This window comes from Ictidomys tridecemlineatus, chromosome 13, assembly GCF_052094955.1.
Source record: "Ictidomys tridecemlineatus isolate mIctTri1 chromosome 13, mIctTri1.hap1, whole genome shotgun sequence".
NCBI classification, from domain to species: domain Eukaryota; kingdom Metazoa; phylum Chordata; class Mammalia; order Rodentia; family Sciuridae; genus Ictidomys; species Ictidomys tridecemlineatus.
Window position 1 is genome coordinate 33,805,450 of NC_135489.1, and position 21,127 is coordinate 33,826,576.

Genomic DNA, 21,127 nt, shown 5'->3' on the forward strand with positions numbered 1-21,127 from the left:
GAGGTACTTAGTAGAGACAGTAAATTATTATTGGTTGAAAGGTTCTCAGGCTCTGGAGTAATCAAATTCTCCTTCTTCAATCACTAACTTCAGATGCTGTACAAACCATGTGTAATGAATGCTATGGCCAGATGAGTTACTGTTATTCCCACAAAACATGAGGATGTATGAAGGAGTCTGTAAACAAATGGCATATCAGGATGCAGGCAATTCACTACAGTGGGCAAGAAGAACCAAGGGAGGCAATTCAACCCAGACATGCAGTACTGAAATCTCAGAGCACTGAAATCAGCAAGAAAAAGAAGCATGATGGTTACCTGTAGAAGATCAAATGTTCAACCTATGCCAATAAAAAACAAACTAGTAATCAGAAAATGCTATATCTGATACTATACCCATTGTGAGTGCTTACCATGTACCTGGCTCTGAGTTGAGGATTTTGACATATTGCATAACAGGATACCTACAGCAAAGCCAGTTAATTAAATCACATTATCCCCATTTACAGGTGAGAAAACGAAGAATTTGAAGTTTAACTCACTGCTCCAGGCCACACAAATTGATTGAAAGACACCAATATTCTGGAATAGTACTGGAGTCAAAATTCCAACTGAGAATGACTGATTGGGAGCCAACATAATCTAATTGATCTCTTGGAAGCCAGCTCACTACTTGCCTCTTTACAATCCTCCTTCTCTGACATTCTGCTTAAATATATCTTTGTCTAATAGGACTAAGTCCCTTTTCTCCATATGGCCTGTAAGTTATGTGTACTTTATATCAGAAGAGAGTTGATAGTACCTGCTACTATTAGTATTAGTGGTATTAGCTGTTCTGGTGAAGGTAATATATATTTGAAACAACCAGATAATAGAGCAACAACTGTCTTGCTCCTTGATGTAGACCCAATACTGGGTCCAGTGTTTGGCATAGGTGGGCCCAATGAAGCAAAGCAGTGCACACAGGATGGGGATGGGGAGAGGAGGAGGTGTGGAGAAAAACAAATCCAATACTCCAATTGCCCTGGAGGAACCAATAGGAAATGTGAATCTATGGTGTTCCCTCAATAAATATCATCTAAAATGCAAAGTAGAGAATGAGAAGCACAGGAACAACAATGAGATTCAGAGAAGGGGAGAGTGTGGGAATGATCTAGCACCAGAACTTGAACACAGATAGCTTAATTCAATAAATGTATGATACCTTAATCCTTGGCTTTGGATATTGTTATTGCATTGAAATTTAAAACTGATTTTATCATGATTGTATAGATTCCCTAATCATGAAAGGAGGAATGGGGTATATTTTTATTTGACTCTTGATGTGATCTGTTTATCCTTTCCAAATCTATTTCATTTTTTCAAGTCAAACCATATCTTTCCATCATTATCATGATTTCTCTAATGACAAATGCACCATGAATGTCCCCTGGGACAGTCGCTCACCAGTGCCTAGGTGGGCCATTGTACTGCCCTTAAAGTTACAGAATCAATATGTCCCCCTTCCAAGGCGGACATCTTGGCACTGCTCTCTCCTTTGCATCCCTGGTAGCGAGTGGGAAGGGATCATTTCTCACACTGTGCATGACTATCTCCCTGACTTTGCCCTTGCTCTCTGACTTGGTACCGCCACCTCTAGTTGTGAGGCTCCCCACTGTGTGCAGCTGGCTTCACATTTGCATTCAGTGCCCATGTTTTTGGCACCAGTCACTATTGCTACTGCCAGTGGCAAGGGTCGAAGATTTTAGAACATTCTCTCTCTCTGTCATGACCAGCCCTTTCATGTCCAGGGCTATACGCTTCCCAGAGAACATCAATCCTCCAGGAGCACTGAGTCAGGATAGGTTCAAGCACACAACCAGACTGCTTGTTCTGCCCCACCCTGACAGATGCCCCTCTCCCTCATGAAACCCCTATTTTTCTCTGTGCAATTCACATTTTTCAGGCAAAATTGACCATTCATAAATTATACCTATTCATTTCTGATTCCCAGATGGTGTGGCTGAGGAACCCCAAGCAGACCATGACATTTAGAATGGTTTTGTCCATTTTGCACACAGAGGCCCTTGATGGGCAGGAGGTGTTGCCCAATGCTACAAGTTTTCCTATTCTAGTGCCAGAGTCCCATTCTGAGCAGTCGCTCTTGTGGTGGGATTTCTGATACAATTGAATTATGAGGTGAACATTTTCTCTTCCTGGGTATTACTTTTTTTTATCTCAATGCTTAAGATAGCAATGGGATTCAGTGAACCCTCCTCCATCAAACACATGCAAGGTAAAATGACATCTGGGTGACCAAGAGGGTGACTGACAGAAAGCATCCGGGTAGTTGCTTCCCTTAATTCAACAATAAAATAAAATAAAAATGCTTCATAGTAGTACTGAGAAATAATAATTATTGTTATCAATACCAATAAAAAATGAAGTTATTTATTCCTTTCTGTATAGGTGCATCCTAGGTAAATTATTAGTGTTTTTAAGTAAAATCCTAAATAATTTCATGTGGTTTATCTAACCTGGAAACTGCTGTTGCATGTGATCAAGCTGTTTCTTGTAAAGGAGTGATGGATGGAGACCTAGGAAGGGATAAAGTCATGGGGTCAAGTCTAGCCAGAGACCACAAAAGTACCTCAGAAAGGCACACTGAATGAACTTCCTCAAGGTGGAAGAGCCAGAGAATAATTGGGGTGGATGTAAGGCTAGAATTCCAATTGGTTTGCCATTCAGATAGGAAATGGGTTTGAAAAGCACTGACTAGAACTACCCAACAATAGTTTAATATTCTTCATGAATTGTTCTCCAGCTATTGTTCCATGAACAAGAGTAATTTAGAAATTTCTTGTTAAAATGTAAGTTCTCAGTAATCTCCTCATTGCCTGTGAATCAGACTCTCTAGCACCAGAATCTGGTAATCTATATTTCCCAAGAAATTCCCCTGGTAAACCTAACCTGCAGTTGGGTGTGGGGACCAATCCCTCTCAATACTCTCAGTTAACTCGATACATAGTGTCGTTGCTCCAGATACAGGATATAAGAACCTAAAGCAAAAATTCCATCTTTGTACCACTCTGCTTTAATCTATCATACAGTGAGTCTCAACACAGCTCCCCCAGTGACCACTGCTGGGTCCTGTTTCTTCTCCTTGGGTCTTCATTGAGTCAAATGTCCTCAGATCCCCTGACCAGGTAAAGCGGCCCTGGCCTTCTTCTGCCATGGCTAGTACCTTGGGTCAACTGTGAATGTCATTTTGGAACTCTTCTAGAAAGTTGAAAAAGATGCAGGTGTTATTTTAAGACTTCACCCATGTATGATATAACGGCTCCTCAACCTGGAGGCTGAGCTACAATCTCCACCCTCCACCTGCTCCTACCAACTTTTCTTGTTTGTACTACTGGTCCCCCTTCTTCCCCCCTGAGTCCTTTGAGTTTCTTTTCCTGAGCTTCTCTGTAGCATGATCCTACAGATTTCCACATCAATAAAGGAGCCAGTAGAGATGCTTTTTCTGCTTTTTCCTCCTTCCATGCTGCAGAAAGAAAAAGGGACCTAGAGCCTCCTCAGACAAACACTCTGTTTCTCTCACCCACACGAAGCAAAGCCACGGGGCAGTAGATAGGGGCTGGCTCCATGCCGTTGGTTACAGCATTCCATTTCTTCCTCCTCCTACTAGCTTTGGTCCTGCGTGGAAACTGTGCTTAACGAGTGTTTGAAAATACACAATTCATGTTTCTTGATCCAGTATGCCAAAGATATTTGATTTGAAATATTAGGTACAAGAGCATGAAAATCAGTTGTTACATTGAAATTCTCTTATATCACAATTTCCCTTAGGGATAGTGAAGGAGTGAAAGAATTATGGCTTGGTCCCTTATCTCCAAATTATCAAACTGCACACAGTCACATCTAAATCGTGCAGCAAATGTGTGTGTTTGCTTTGTCATGGTGTCCCAAACTCCACCCAGCTCCTCAAACCCATGAAAGCCAAAGTCAAAGCACTTTACATAATTGACACATATTTGTGCCCCTGCACTGCTTATTGTTTTGATGACCACACATCATTCAGATCATATGGACTCATACCGTATACCCCTTTTTGATACCACGAGAGTAAATTGCTTGAATAGATGATAAGACACTCACAGTGTTTTCAGAGAATCTGTATCATTTGACATCAGCTCAGGATTACAATCACACCCCTGACAGCCAGTGACACTTGCTTCCATCTGAAATCCAGACCCAGGCCTCCTTGATTTGGTTTTTCCCCAGGGAGATTGGGTGCTAGCTTTACCCTGGCCAGATTGACTTGAGCACAAATATCTCCTTGATGCTTCTGTCCCTTCTCCTTGTACAGAGGTTTCTGACTTTGCCACTGTGACTTCCTATACCAAGTTCCAGTTGTGCAAGGGTTCTGGTCACAGGGCACCTGCCTGTTTCTGATCTGTCTCATCCTGACCTCCAGGCCCTAATTCATTCTTCAAGGAAGAATTCAAGAAAGTAGAATTCAAGAGTGTGCACAGGAGAGGACTTGAACTTGGATGTACAAAAGAGTGCTTGGATTCACCTGTGTTCAAAACTTGTCTTAGAAAATTACTAATTGTATGGTCTGCAAGCCTCTAAACTTGATAGTATCAACTTCATGAGTGGTTGTAGAAATTAAATGGGATAATATATTTAAGATGAATAGCAATTGGGATCCTAATAAATATTAATTCCTTTCTCCCTCTCTTTCCCTTTCCCTTCATGTGCATTTGACATGAGGAATGAGGGCTTGTCTCTTCCTAATGTAGCTAAATGATCCCACCTTGCATCTATACAATACTTTGTAAAATGCAAAACACATTCAAAGGACTTCTGCCCTCAAAGACACTCTGGAAGTGGGTGGAGTGGATGTCATTCTTCATCTCTTTCAGCTGAGGAAATAGGACCTACTTGGGTTAAGTGATTTGCCCAAGTTTCTGTACTGCGACCTCTTGAGTATAGACAATACATCTTCCCAAGGGATCTTTTTAAAGCAACCTGAATATCTTCTAGAACATCTTCTAGAGGAGCCACTGCTGGTCATTCCATGCTTCCAATCAGGCTTGACATCCCTTCCTAAACAAACCCTTCCATCCGAGTTTGGTGCCTCTGAGGACATGAACACAGCAATCTGACAAGTGAATTCACATGAAGGTGCCAGGGGCTGATAATGACTTACTGCACTCACATTCCATAAGCATTGACATTTTAACAAGGAAAAGCTCAGGACAATGCCTCAGCAAAGGGAGAGCAAATAGATTTCATCTCAAGTGCTAACTCTGATCAATTAGTAGTGAATTCCCAGCATTTCTTTGTCTGGCTCAGAGGAAAGCCTGTCATGATCCATTGTCAATGCCTGCTGTTAAGTGTGGATGGATCAGGAGAGGCAGACTTGCCACTCCACCCTCGTCTCCCAGCTCTTACCCCACATCCCCCAGAGACTGCCTGGAGAGCATCCCATCTGCACCCTCCCCTTCTTCCCCTAATCCTTCAAAATGAGATCTGTACACCAGAGATGGCAAAATGGGGCTAGGACAAGGTCCCTGCAGGAGTCCTAGCATCACCTGAGTCTGGGTTCTCTTGTGATGAACACTAATGAGACACTAGATTCAAAAGCTCTTTAAAATTGTAAACACTGTTTAGACATGATGCAGAATTGCTGTTAGCTCGAATTGTAGATGGCTCTCCTAAAAAATCCAGAGGAAGAGGATTTGGTTTTCTGGGGTCACCTTCTTCTTTGCCTGTCTCTATCCCCCCTCCTCCCGACCCTCAGGAGATGAGCTGAACATGCTGCCCCAGCGGCATTTCCTCCTCCCTCCCCACTAAGTATTGGCATCATTATCTGAATATCAGCAATAACAGATCGGAGCAGCAGATACCGATGTTTCATTACCTTTGGTGCCTCTGGGGATTGCTGCCCGGATATTTGGATTCACGTGGCTTTCTCTCTCTGAGACTGACTTTGAAAAAGTGAATCTGCCTCTACAGGTTAACTACTGCAGACCTGGGGGATAGAGCCCCTCTGGCCTTTGTACTGCTTTGGATCTCGTTTTGGGTCATGCCTGGGGTCACCAGCTCTGTCCTCAGCAATACGAGACTCATATTGTCAGAATTACTCCATTGCTTCCACCACTAAGAATAAACTTATCAACCTGGGGTTAAAAAAAAATCTGCATCACCCTTACCTGCCTTTCCAAATGATCACATTTTCTCCCTGTCATTCAGATTTTACTTCCAGAACACCAGGCTATGTATCATTCCCCATAGAAGCCAGGCACATCTTTACCTCCACATGAGGCTGGAATGCCCAGCCTGTGCTTAGTGCCACCTTTTGCTCCAAGTGCACTCCAGATGGTACCTTTGCAAGATCCATTATGGTCTCCGACTCTTGGGTCATCTTCTCTTCATTTCAAATAAATATTTATTAATAGCTAACAATAAAGGTGCACATGGACTCTGCTCAACTTCATAATCACAATCTCAGTTAATTCTCACGATAACCCTATGATGAGGCATGACCATTAATCCAATTTCATGGATGATGAAACAAACCAGAGAAATCAAGGGATTTGTTCACAGAAAGGCAGCTAGTAAGTGCAGGAGCTGAGATTTAGACCCAACTCTCTTTCTCCAGGACCAAGGCCTCGAAACTTCACACGCCAGGGTTTACTGAGCTCAGCTCTGAGTCCCAGAAGCACTTCTTCTGTTGACATAAATCATATTCTGCTAGATGGGAAAGCTCATTATGATCCTGTCTCCATCCCCTGTTTTGAGTAAAAACTCTTGTATAATCAAGAAGAGGTCATGTCTTCCTCAACTTGTCTCTCCAGAGAAGTGCTGAGTAACTCTCTTGATTTAATTAACCATCTCTGATGCCACTTTATTTCTATACTTCACATCCTGAACCCACTTTTTCACAGTCTAAATCTACTTAGAACCAGTTCACCCTGCAGCCTCTCCCCAACACCCTGTTTTTCCTCCTACATCTTTTTATTTGTACTGTGCTGTTACACTCTCCGTCCTGAATCTCCTCTACTTCCTAAATCTTCCCCAAACTGCACAACTCTCCTCTGAGATTCCACCTTTTCAGGAATCCCTTCCTAACCATGCTAGTCCACCTTGCCCTACCCCTCCTCTGATCTAGGAACACACTCCATAGATCACTCACCAGATCCTTTGCTAATGATAATTAACAATGCCTACCATGTGCTGAGAGTTCCATATTAGGCACAGTGGGATTCAAAAACATATGACACCGATGTGGTTCCTGCCTTCCTAGGATTAAACACGGGAGATAAGAGTTGCCCCTGTGAAAAGCTAATAGGAATGCCCAGTGACTTGCAAGAGCCAGGTGGACAATTCAGACCAATGTATGCACTGAAGGAGCTCAGAGGAAGTGAGGGTGGCATGTATCTGGTGGTTAGGCAGAGGCTGGCTGGAAGAGGTATAGGGCTTACAGGATGAGTACCATTAAGGATAAGCAGAAAAGAAAGGGCAAGTGTTCCAGGAGGAACATTAGTACAATCCCTTGGTGAGAGTATGAAATAGGAGTGACCCATGAAACAGGTGATAAGGGGACAGGCTGCACAGGGGGACAGGGAACATCAAAGGTGAGGAATGCACACCTGGAAGCTGAGCTTCCCTGGGAGATCAGGGATGACAAAGATGGTTCTGAGAAATAGCACATCTTAGTGTTGTGACCTCAGGGCTAAAGGTCAAGAAGTCCTTGCCAACAGCCTGGTGGCAGCCTTAGCCAGGTTACTTTAACTTATTGGAGCTTGAATTTCTTTATCTACTAAGGGTGGGTGGAGGGGGAGACAACACGGCTGAAGGTTATAACCAAATTTCAGGTCTTGGTAACATTTATTGAGATGGTGCTCTTTTAATGCTTAGCCAGGACCTACCACATAGCAAATTCTCAACATAAATTACTTTTTGTATGAAACATGAATGTGATACTGCTTCTCCCAAATGGGATATGCCGTTTACGCAATTAAATAACAAAGAAACCAAAACCGCGAGTTTCAGGGAGCAGGAGTCTATTCCAACTGGAATCTACAGTGCCAGCACAGTGCCTGCCTGCCAGCCAGCCACAAAAGTGTAACTCCTACACTATCTAGCCCAGGGCACAATCCATCGTAGATATTTAATAAAGGTTTCTGAGCTGAATGGATTTAAATTGGATCAAATTTAATTGGATCTTTTGTTTAAATTTTAAAAGTCTACCTCTGAGAAGAGGCTGAATGGAACACTTCTTGAGTTTGCCGATTTTTAATTCCAGCCATCAGACTTGACCTGTCATTCGTTTATTGATAATTCCCGACAGAATGCCCTTACTGCGTTTTCCCTCCTCCACTGCTCAGAGAGCTGATGGAACGTGAAATCCACAACTGTGGTTGGGGTTTTCTGGGGGCTGCCACCAGCAGTTATCTCCATAGGACCCAGACCTCCCCATCCACCCTGCAGAGAAGATAATCAGCCTCAGGATGTCAGGAGAGCCCCACTTCCCACCCACATTAAATCCTAAATTTCACATCCAAAGGGAAGCTAAAAGGTATTCTTACCAGGTGAAATCAGTAGCTCAGACCCCATACCATCACACAGCACATACACATATTTTTATATCCAGCAGTGGGTTCATTTATACATTGGTATACAACCCTTTTCACCTCCAGAAACACATGTAAGCATCCACAGATGCACACATAGTCAGCATTTTAAAAGAATTATTTACCATCTTAAATAAATTTCTACGATCAGAGATAGCTACATGCATACAATATGTGCCCTAAAAATCCCTTTTTTTTTTTTCAAATGTCATAGCCCAAAGAAATTTCTACCGCTGGAGAGTTCTAAGAAACCCTGTCTCTCTCCCCTCATTTAAAATAAAGGAATACAGTCCATAAAAGTGGAGTAACTTGCATAAGATGGTCCATTCAGTTAGACACAAAACAGAGTCTCAATCTCTGAGGTTCCCAATCACTTTTCCAATGACTCTGTCCCAACTCACGGTATCATACTCTGCCATCCAAAACCCAGGAACTGTCCTGGGAGGCTCACTTGCTCCAGACAAGGGTGTATTTTCTAGGTCACTTGACATATTCTCCCCATGTACTAAGAACTGATACTCAGACCCATTTCCAACCAACTTTGCTTCCCTCTTTGTTCCAGGGGCTGAGAACCTGGAAACCATATCACCCCGAGTTTGTGGGCAGCTGCTGCTGAGAGGTATTTGGTGGCAACTGGAAGGCAGAAGGTGGGGGGAAGCCATGCTTCTCCTGGCTCTCCCAACAACCACAGGGAATTGCCAGCAATTGAAGGCTCTGGCAATATCACTGAGGATTTAACCATTAGGGATCTGAGCTCCTGAGTTTCAGCAGAGAACAGTGATCCAGTGGCAAAAACATCTGTCTGCTGTGGAGCTTCAGCCTCATCAGTACAAGTTCATACTTTTGTGCACCGTGTAAAACCACACTATCATTTTTGTCTTCTAGTCATTTCAATGTTTATGTAGCATATATGTAACTGAGTGCCTGTATTAAATCCTCATCTAGTGAAATGCCTAGAATTTTCTGTGTTCTCATCACTGGGTAGTTATTAACACAACAGAGAAAACCTACTGTCAATTAGTAAAAGTTATCAAAATAAATTTTCAATAAGCTATTAATGAGTAATGAAAAATAATTTAGCACTTCTAAGAGAAAGGCTTTTTTTGTAGACTAGAAGGAAAATGTCTCTGAAGGTAAAAGGATTTCTTTCAAAATGAATCATGATGGGAGATGTTTTAGCCCTTGTCCTTCCCCAGGACAACCAGGAAAGAAGCAGCCTTTTGTGCAAACAGCACAAATGACCAGCAGTTAAATGAATGGACAGCAGTGAAGAGTGTATCCTGAGCAGCTCCCACATGGGTGCAGATGACGAGATGAAAAGGGAAGAGGAAAGGAAAGTTCTATAGCCCATTCTTCCATTGCTTAGAACCAGACCAGGGAGTGGCTCATTCATCTTAGCACTAGCAGGCCTCTGAGGCAAGAAGCAGAGGATGGGATTCTATTCTTGAGCCCCCGAGGTTGAGATAAGCACAATTCCAGAGCCAACTCTAAGCAGAGTGTCCAGATCAATTCTGATGCAACACATGCAAAGAAAAAAATCTCCAGTAAATTAGAAAACTGCCGTGGCCAGGCCTCTACCTCCTTAGCAAAGCAGGACTTCAGTATGTACTGGAGGTGCCTCGAAGGTAAAACTGCAGATCTTAGCAAGATCACAGCTTTGAAATGATGTGTTCTTTAAAGTTATTGCTTTTTGCTTTGTTTTGTTTTCAGAGAGAGAAAATAACAACAACAACAACAACAACAAATCCAAACCTTTAAGAAATCTAATTACATGTCTGAGTTATAGACTGGTTTTTAACAACAACAAAAAAAATTAACAAAAAAGGGGGCTCATTAAGAGTCTTTTGTCTCCAAAACAAGTGTGTTTTCGTAAGCCATAGAGCAAGCAAATTCTAATTGCTGGCTTCATTATACAGAAAAGTCTAAGTGTAACAATCAGAAGCCTTATTACACATACATAATTGAGTTTCATTGCAACTTATGAAAACATAAACTCTCTTAAACACACTTGCAGAAAATGTCACATCATCAAATCAACACTTTTATTATACAAAAGTAATTGTGTTTAAAGACACCAAACATATGTTACTTATACAAAAAAAAATGAGTTTACTATGATTCAGAAGTCTAAATCTTAAATCTGAGAGCACTGTTTTGTTTGCAAATGCAGGGCAAAAAGAAAAGGCAAATTTTACTAATGAGATGTAAAGAAGGTTGTCCTGGTAAGATTCAACTTTGGAAATTCTGATTCTTAAATTCCTTTTTCTGGTGAAATTTTCCATGAGCCTACTTGCTTCTGTGCCTGGCTCCTTCCAAATCTGTTCTCAACCTGATCTTCACATTTCTCCTTCTCCATCCCCCCTAATGTCCAATTGTTTGAATTTTTCTTTTTGGCCAGCTCCTGTAGCTCCTTGGCCCCTGGAAAGTTCTAACATTCTCACCTTGTCACATTCATGCCTTCCTAAATCCCATTCTCTACTTCCTACACTCCTGCCTCTGGGCTGATGGATCCTCCTGGAGGATTCCATCCTGTTCTGCCTACCTGGGTTGTGTCAACTGTATTTCAGCGGGTCCTTAAGCCTCTCAGCAGGTCTCTTATTTCTCCAGGTGACTCACCTTCCCAAGGTAGGCTACACAATTCATGGATCCCAATATGAAAATGTTAATGCAACTTCCCTGTTCAAACTTCACAACAACAGTCACAAATATGGCATCCTGTAAAAATGTGGATGTGCAACCGATGTGATTCTGCATTCTGTAATTGGGGTAAAAATAGGAGTTCATAACCCACTTGAATCTAATGTATGAAATGTGATATGTCAAGAGCTTTGTAATGTTTTGAACCACCAATTTAAAAAAAAAAACTTCAGGGTAAAGGCCTTTTTCTTTCTTGCATACTTTTTAAAATTTGGTATTGAATGCCTTGTTGTTTCAACCACAGGGAGGTATTACATAGAAATTCAGTACAGAAGAGGCTACGTCTTGGAATGAGGTATCAGTCTTTTTCTTGCGTGTAGCAAGAATGGAGATGTATGCTCTCAGTTCACATCCACCATCACCACCACCACCAACAACAAAAACAGTCCAACAACAACAAAAACTTTCTCATCTCCAAGAAAAGAAACAAATTCGCAACAGGTGCAATTACTGTGATCCAGCATAGCCCAGATGTCCACCTTTCTTCCTTTCAGTGCTTTGGTTTTTGATATCACTGTGCATGGCCCTGCTATTTCTTTCTTCCTCTCAGGAAGAAGGCTGCCCCTGTTTGGGGCAGGTAGGAACTTTGTAATTAGTGAGTCCTGCATTGTTGGTTGATACTTTTCCTCCTTGACCTTTCCCAGCCTAAAACCCTGCTGTCCTGCCTGTTTCTCAGAATTGTTCCATCCTTGGTTGCTTGGGATTCATTCTACTTTTTCTCCCAGGCCACATCTGAATGGTGGTGTCTCCAAGCCCCATCCCTCCCTGTCTCCTGCTCTACTTCGTGATTGTCTGTTATTATTATACTTAGGTATCTCCTATGTATGTTCTCATACTTATAAAAAAAAAGGAAGAACCATCACTAAACCTGATGTAAATCAGACACTTTTCTTGTGTTCTCTCTCTTAATCCTCACCTTCAAAGTAATAGGGCTGAGAAATCTGAAGTTCATGACATCTAAGTAGCCAGAACTCAGCCAGGTCTGACTGACTCTCAGTTCATCTTCCACTGCTGCCCAAGCACCACTGACTCTCTGACATGTCTGTCAAATTTCATGTGTATATTTCTGACCTTAGATTGTATTTCATATACCTCAAAGTAAAAATATCAAAGTTTCACTAAAGTTCTAAACCCCTGGATGTTCTATCTTGGTTAATAGGATTGATATTTCAACTTGCTGTTCTATTCCTTTGTTCAAGATTCCTTGGGGGCTCTCTAATTACCTCAGATAAAGTTGAAAGTTTTCTCTAGGACAGAAAAAGTCCTTCATTGCCTCGCCCTTGTCTTGAAGTATGCTCTTCTTTAGCTGTGTTTTCTGAAGTCGTTCAGATGGACCAATTTCTTATGACATTTCTGTGAGCCACAGTTTGGTGTTCATCCTGACAAATAATACCCTACTAAATGCCTACTATGTGCCAAGGTACCCATTTTGTCTACCTTAGGCTGTATCAACACCTCTGAGCTTACAATCATTTAGTGTAGGCAGAAAGGCAGATGGTAAATGAAAACCTATGGTAATTGACTATATATATTATATTGACTATGTATATATTATATTGACTATATATATGGTATATATATTGACTATATAAATATATTGACTATTAAAATACAGAAGAGGAAAGCAGGGTAAAGGGGATTCCATGGTTTACAATTAAATAGCATCCTCAATTGTATCTCACTGAAAAGGAAACATTTGAGCAGAGACTTGAAGAAGTTGAGGGTAGAATCCATCTGATATCTGGGAGAAGCATGTCAAAGGCAACAGGAACAGATACTACAAGGGCCCTAAGATGGGAATAAGACTCAAAGAAGGCAAGTCATGACTGAAGTCACAAAGCATCAGCAAATAGGAAGAGTAAGAGCAGAGACATACATAAAGAATAAGGTTTTGCAAGATCTTGGGATATTAGGATGACTTTCACTTTACTCTTTGTTTTTAAGGATTTTTTTATTTGTTTTAATTAGTTATACATGACAGTAGAATGCATTTATGTACTTTGTTATATCAAACATAGTTGGAATATAATTTTTCATTTTTCTCAGTGTACAAGTTGCAGAATCATATTAATAATGTCATCACATATATACATACAGTAATAATGTCTGTTTCATTCTACTATATTTCCTATCCCCATATCCCCTCCCCTTCCCTCTGATCACTTCCCTCTACCTAATCTAAGGCAACGATATTCTTTCCTAGTGTCCTGCCTTATTGTGAATTAGCATCCACATATTAGAGAAAACATTTGCTTTACTCTTAGTGAAATAGAAACCAATGTAGAGAGTTGTAAAGAGGGCCCACATGTAACTTACATTTGCAAAAATCTTGTCTAGACACTGAGATGAAATTCATCCTATGCATATAAGAAGAGGAGCAGGGAGACAGACACACTGACCCCAGCAAGAGATGATGGTGAATTTTAAAAAGGTTAAAGAGGTTGTGGCAAGAAAGATACTAAGAAGTGGTCCAAACATCAGCACATGATGTGATACTGGTCTGGAATGTTCTTCTACAATCCACACAGGTGTCAAAACACCTGACCTTCAAAAATATCTCCATATCTTAAACTTGTTATCCTTGGCTAAATTCAAATAGTTTCTTTTCTTGATTCTGCCTTTGCTTTTCTATAGTACTTCAGCCATTTCATTTTTAGAGCATTTATCAGTCTATGTCAAAATTACTGATGTTATTGTCTGTCTCCCCACCAGAATGTGGGTACCTTAAGGCCAAGCTGCTTTACACTGCTTTTTCTGTTCAGAATGCGATTTTCATAAATGCTCGATAAAAACCTGGTGATTGAATGAATGACACAAATGTAAACAGTAAGTTTCACTACCTATCTCCACACAGACATCAAATCAATGTCAGGAAATACAGGCAGTGGTCAGTTCTCAGAAAAATGCTCAGCAGCAATCATCTGCATAAGATCCATGCCCACTGGGAGGGCTAACAAGACCAAGAAGGAAACCCCACCATCCTTTCATCCATCCTCCCTGGGTTAAGAAAAATCAGGAGGATCAGCAAGTGAATTGTAAAGTAACTGGAAAGAAAGAGACTTGGGTTCTGGTCACCTGTTCATCCTATTGATCAGCAAGAGATGCTTCATGCTCAGTAGCAAGAGATGGCCAAAAAATAACACCTACACAGTCAAATGAGATTGTCCACCACATGCCATCATGCAGGGCCACACAGGGGGGTGCATTCAGGAATAGAGAGAACAAGCAGAGACTTGTGAGAGCCAAGTTTTATAGCGTCAAAGGGATAAGATACCCCTGAGTTTCCCCAAGTAGATGTAATTGGCTTGTTTGAATAATTTTATGAGTTGGACACCAGGTTTGAGAACCTGGTAGAGAACAGCTGTCCCTTCTGATAAGGGAACTAGCTGGATACGGAGCCTTTTCCATTAAGTGGTAGTCATATCTAGTGAAAGCAGTTGAATTTGTGGTTAGACCTTTGGGATTCTGTGAGGTTCAGAGATGTGAAAACAGCATTTAACACTGTGTGTTAATTCCAGGCCTAAATTACAATATGGAATCAGAAGAAATGTTCAGATCTAAGACTGAAGGAGGAAGGACATAGATAAAGACAAGATTAGGGATGGTTTGCATCTTTGGAATAGCATTAAAAAAAAGTATTTTTCATTGATACAGGATCCAGAATTTGACTAATAACAAGAGAGAGTCTAGTGTCAACACAGATGATGAGTTGGGCTACGATTCCAGGTCTAAATGGATGAACTAATTCTAAAACACCCTGCATAGATAAAAACTTCAGGGAGGTTGCAAATATATTCCCTGTCTTAGTCTGAAATTTCCTGGAAATCTGAGCGAAGCTGAGCTGGCAGTAGGGTAAATGTGCGAAACCAGCTGAGCAGCTGACACAGGGCTGCCTGGAGAAAACCTTTTATGTATTTTAATAATATGTTTAGAGCAATATTCAGAGAACACTCAGAACTCCCACTGCCAATGCACTGATGATATCACCAATGCTTCCCCATTTCCTGAACAATAAACTATGAATTCCCCAGTCTGTTGGTGAATGCCCGATGCAAGCCAATTCTACTTACTTATCCTCAGCTTTTATTTCTCTCCCACAAGAACTATCTTTTGTCAAGTCCAACCTCCTTTGGGAAAGCCTACCAAAGTAAGGAGCCTCATAGTGATGACTTTTGGTAATTAATCTCCAGCTGTAAGAAATACTTACTGGGTACCAACTCTATGCCAATACTATGTTGTTAGTTTAGGATACGAAGAGATACAAGATAAGCTCTTGCCTTAAAAGGGCTACAAATCAAACTGAGAAGAGGATGCAATCTTAAATTAGAACAACTCACTTGGAACAAGCAATGCAGAATGAAGGGTAAGAAGTTAAAAAAGGAGAGATTGCTATATGATGTATTTGTAATGGATTTTGTTGTGGGGGCAAACTGACCTATGTTTGCCTGTCCTACCTCATTATGTATGGTATAAAAACAGAGATACCCCCTTCTACTTTTTCACAGCCAGGGCCTAACATTATTTCTTAGATGGCTGACTGATCCACTGCACAATTAACTGATACATTGATGTTTGCTTGCCCCTTTGGAATCTTTCAAATATGCCTATTTCTGTTCTCTCATATCAGTAAATTTCAAATTAACTCATCTTAAAGGGTCTTATCACCCTTGGGAAATTTAGTATTACTAACTTAATATCTACCTTCTCATGCTGGGAGGTAGGTATTATTACTGCCATAATTAAGACCATATTAATTAGATTTTTTCAATCACCTGGATTTCATCAGACTCCAACACTAGGGGTTAGTTAACCGTCTATGTTATGGGATATGAAAGGCCTGGAAGAAGCCTCTGTGACCCCCTAATATTGCACACAGCGGGATTCCTATATTGGTAACACTGGAAATCAACATAGTCAGATAATATAATGCTTGCCCATGCAGCAATTGTTTTTAAAATGAGTATCTCTGGTACAGATGAATCTAAGTCAACAAGTATTTGGGGACTTGAGGTTTTGGTTGTGACCATTTTTAAAAGCATCTCTGGTGTACCAGATGGTGTGCCAGGCATTATGGGGATGCAACACTGATCAAGCCCCATTCTCTTTTTTTAAGTTCATCACTGTCTGGTTAGTTGAAACAGGTCTTCCATTACCTAGCCATAAAGTGACTATTTATAGGGCAACAACACATAAATAAATGACAATTGTAAAGTAATTGTGGATCTAGGACTTTGCTAAGAAGAGCTAGAATCTAGCCTAGAGTTTGTCATTAAGGCAATGTCTGTCCTTGGGTACCCTTTGCTCCCTGGTTCTAATGCCCTTGACTTCCTTGGGTGATCCTCAGCTACCAGAGATGTTGAGAATGTCCTCAGAGATCAGAGCCCAGCACAGTGTATGACACACAGTTGGTGTCACCATCTTAGCTCACAACACTGTACTAACCCCAGCCAAGGGTAGGAGACAAGTATCTCCCAGAACAGGGTGGGCAAAAGAACAAAGGGCACTAGGATGTCTAGGAGAACTTTGAAGAGAAAGAGAAGCATAAAATGGACTTTAAGGGGAAGGTAGGTTTTAGAAGGGGCAGGATCAGGAGGACACAATAAGTGGAATAAGAGTGATGGGAAAAACACTAACCTTGCTTTAAATGATCATCAGATATAGCTCTTTGAATGCAATGACTTAAGCTACTTTGAGGAAAAATTAGCAATCACGTTATTAGAAAAGATGACTTAGAGATGAAGCCTGTGTCATCATAGGCATACCATGTTTTCCAGGATTGATTATACCCCTATTTGTCCATTTGAGCAGAGAGGTAGAAGGTTTGCTGTGAAAGTCCAATAAGTCATTGGAACTTTGGAATATTGATCTCTTGTCCCAGTCTATCCCTGTAGACCATTAGTTCCCATTGTGTGTGAAAGTTCTGCTCAAGCTTGAGGAATCTTTTGGGACTCAGACCACAAAAGGTCTCCATGAGAAAAACCATAGCCCTTAGCCACTGGACTCAGGTCTTTGTAGTTGTCTTATAGTCTGTTTTATTGATTGTTTTTCAAGAAGAGGTATATGCCAGAGGTAGAGCATCTGTGAGCATCTCTTCTACCTAATGTCCTACTTGGGGTCCCTCATCTAATTGTTGCTAGAACCTGAGATGTGAGCACTGGACTATTTTTAGAGATGAGGAAAATAAGGCTCTATGATTTTAAACAACACACCCAGGTCCCCAGCTAGGAAGTAGCTGGACCAGGATTTGAATACTACAGAGCCAAGTATAAGTATGGAAAGTAAAGAATGCAAAGTACAGAGTTGTAGGAAGTCCTGACTCTCAGTCCTGGCCCTGCTCTCAAGGATGTCTGGCTTCTAAACCCAAACATTTTATTTTACACCACACACACATTCTCCACGGCCAGCTTGTCAACAGTCATTCTAGCCTCTTAGGAGCCCACAGAGAGAAATGATTTCTGGGCAAACCCAACCTCAGGAATCCTAGTTCCCGAGTGCCTACTAACCACAATCCCAGATGATTCTTAGACAAAGCGGAGAAGGAAAATACAAATGGATAAATCATCGTCAGCCTGAACGGCTCCTGGAGGTGCACATAAGATTCACATCAAGAGACTCTTAAGGATGATGAAGCTGTCCTAGAGCTAGAAGGCGATGAAGGAGCAGTCGCTCTGAAGAGATCCACTTTTAGAGCATCAGAATGTCTGTAAAAGCAGTTGTGCTCTCCAGTGACCCACAGACACCCAGTCCCTTTGGCTTGTATAGATAATGCAGCAGCATTCCCTGGGGAAAATGACTCTATTGGGTCAGAAAGCTGTTAAAAGACCCAGTGCAGAATGGTCACTGAACCCCAACCCACACCCACTGCAGAAACCATTGTAGCAATCCTTCCCATTCTTTCAGCATTTGAGACAAAGAGAAACTCATGTGCCAAACAGCAAGCTATGAATTTGAAGTCAGACAGGAAGGCCATAAAGCCAACATAGAAGGGTTCCATTAAAATAGCAGAGCAACTCTAATTGAGGACAGTAATAAGTCTCTGTCATTGAGTGGAGCAAAACACATGGAGATCAAAATGCTGACTACAGCTATGTTCAGATTCTCTAAAGAAATGAAAAAAGACATAGAAGAGAAATGTCTTTGTTCCTTGGATACTACACATGTATACCTGATCTCAACCCATTTCCTTCCATACTATTCTTTCTCCAGTTCTCCTGATCCTGTTTCATTCCAAATCAAATCACCCCATCTCACCCTCTCCTGTTCTTATTCCACTCCAATGCATCTCACCTCAGTCTATTTGATTACAATCACTTTGTTCAATCTTATTCCATATTCCACAATTCTATTCAACCTGAAACCAATGAATCCTTACTAGACTAGGTCATCCCAGGTATGGAAATCATTTTAGTGCTCTTTCTTGGCTGATGTTCTTATAGGAAAAGACTTTAGGACACAGATAACTTGGTACAACATGGAGAATGCCAAACCCACCTGCCATGTTCAAAAGCCTTACATTACTGAATAAGATAAATATGAGGGTGATTTCTAATGGTTTCATTCTTAGTCTTTCTCACATGACATTTTTCATTGTTTTAATCAGTTACACATGACAACAGAATGCTTTTTGATTCATTTTTACACAAATGGAGCACAATTTTTCACTTCTCTAGTTGGGCACAAAGTAGAATCACACTATTCATGCAATCATACATGTACATAAGGTAATGACTTCTGTCTCATTCCACCATCTTTCCTATTCCCATGTTCTTTCCCCTCTCCTCCCTCCCCTGTGCCCAATCCAAAGTTCCTCCTCATCCCATCCCCCCCTCATTATGGATTAGCATCCATTTATCAGAGAAAGCATTTGGCCTTTTGTTTTTTGAGATTGGCTTACTTCTCTTAGCATGATATTCTCTAACTCCATCCACTTACCTGCAAATGCCATAATTTTATTCACTTTTAATACTGAGTCTATATTCATTGTGTGTATATACCACAGTTTCTTTATCCATTCATCTTTTGAAGGGCATCTAAGTTGGTTGCATGGTTTAGCTACTGTGAATTGTGTTGCTATAAATATTGATGTGGCTGTGTCACTGTAATATGCTATTTTTAAGTCTTTTGGATATAGACCGTGGAGTGGGGTAGCTAGGTCAAATGGTGGTTCCATTTCATCACTTGGACATTTTTAATAACACATGAGCTGGAGGTATAGAGAGGGGATAATGATGAGAGCAAATATTTGCTGAATGCCTTATTTCTGCTATGAGTTAAGATTTGCCTTGCACACAGTATGACATCTTGTTCTTACTAAAACCTTAAAAGATATTTTTGTACCCATTTTACAAATAAATGAGTTCAGAGTTAAGAAACATTGGCCAAACACTGCCAAGAAGTGATTTTAAATCCAATCATTCTGGCCACATGAAGCCAGTGATCCTTTCCCAAACTTCTATCTTATGAGCTGATGATATTAGTGCATGATGCTTGTGGTCAGAGCTATGGTAGTGTCGGCACCAGTCATAGATGCTACCATCACACAAAATCCTTTTCCTCATAGTTGTGGATGATATAAAGCAGGAGCAAATATGGAGGCTGATATACAAAGTCCATGAAATTACAAAGCACATTAGATTAAAAATGGCCTTACTCTATCACCTATATAATATCATTCATGCATTACTCATTTATATGTTGATAATCTCTCTCCTTAACTTCAAAAGAAATTTCATGAGGGAAAGCACTTTGTTTTGTTCACTGCCCTATACTCAACCTTTTAAAGAGTGTCTGGGTATGTGGCAGTGTAAAGATGTTGCTCTAATATTATGTTAAATGAATAAATGAACAGTATAACATTTCTAGAGGAATTTCTTGATATTTGAACAATAAGAAAAAGATGAGTTCTGATACCGAAATTGTAATACATAAATATAAAATGACCTCATTCCATTTAAACTGCTAGAGCATAAATATACTAACCAAAGAAGAGACAACACCCACACTGTAGTGCTGGTCAGAGTTCACAAGCTTTATGAAGCTCGGGGAAAGACTGTGGGGTGTTCAGAGAGAATTCTCAGGCTAACAAGAAGATCCAGGACATTTTCCTGGGGGTATCCAAGTATTTTGTTCGAAAATACTTGAATACTTCCCATAAAGGAAGGGTCACAGTCATTGTAGGCACAATTCCAAAGGAAAAACAAGCATCCAGAAGAACCCTCAGTGAATCTCTGGTTTTATATCAAAGTCATCCAGTCTTGGCCATCTCCTTAAAATGTCCTGATTCACTTCTCCTGCAGACACTTGGAGTACACTGTTACACCTTCTTTCTGCAGATTCTCACCACAAATAGCCTTCTCCTCCATCACCTTTACCTCCTCCTATTCATCTATAAATGTCCTGAGTCTGGATCCCCCAGGGCTGCTCTATGCTGCATGCCCACTAATTATTTATAAAGGAAATCAATCTCTGTTCATGTGTCAGTGAATATAGACAGAATGCCTCACCACACTGAAAATGTGCATGTTTCTTGAAGGACATTTATTACAAAGTAAGCCCCAAAGAATCTCAGGTATCATCAAAAGCTATAGGGAATTATGATAAAGGGCAACAGAAACCATGGTAAGGGTCAGGGGGTTGTAATTCTGCTAAAAGAGGGTAATAGAAGAGGGTCTGGTTTTCAAGTTCCAATTGCCTTGCAAGAATACTGATTTAACCTATAATTTCTATCATCTGGCAATAACTTTAGGTACAGTTTATAGCAATAATAGACACTATGTCTTCAAGCCTAATCTTGGTGTTCCAACAAAT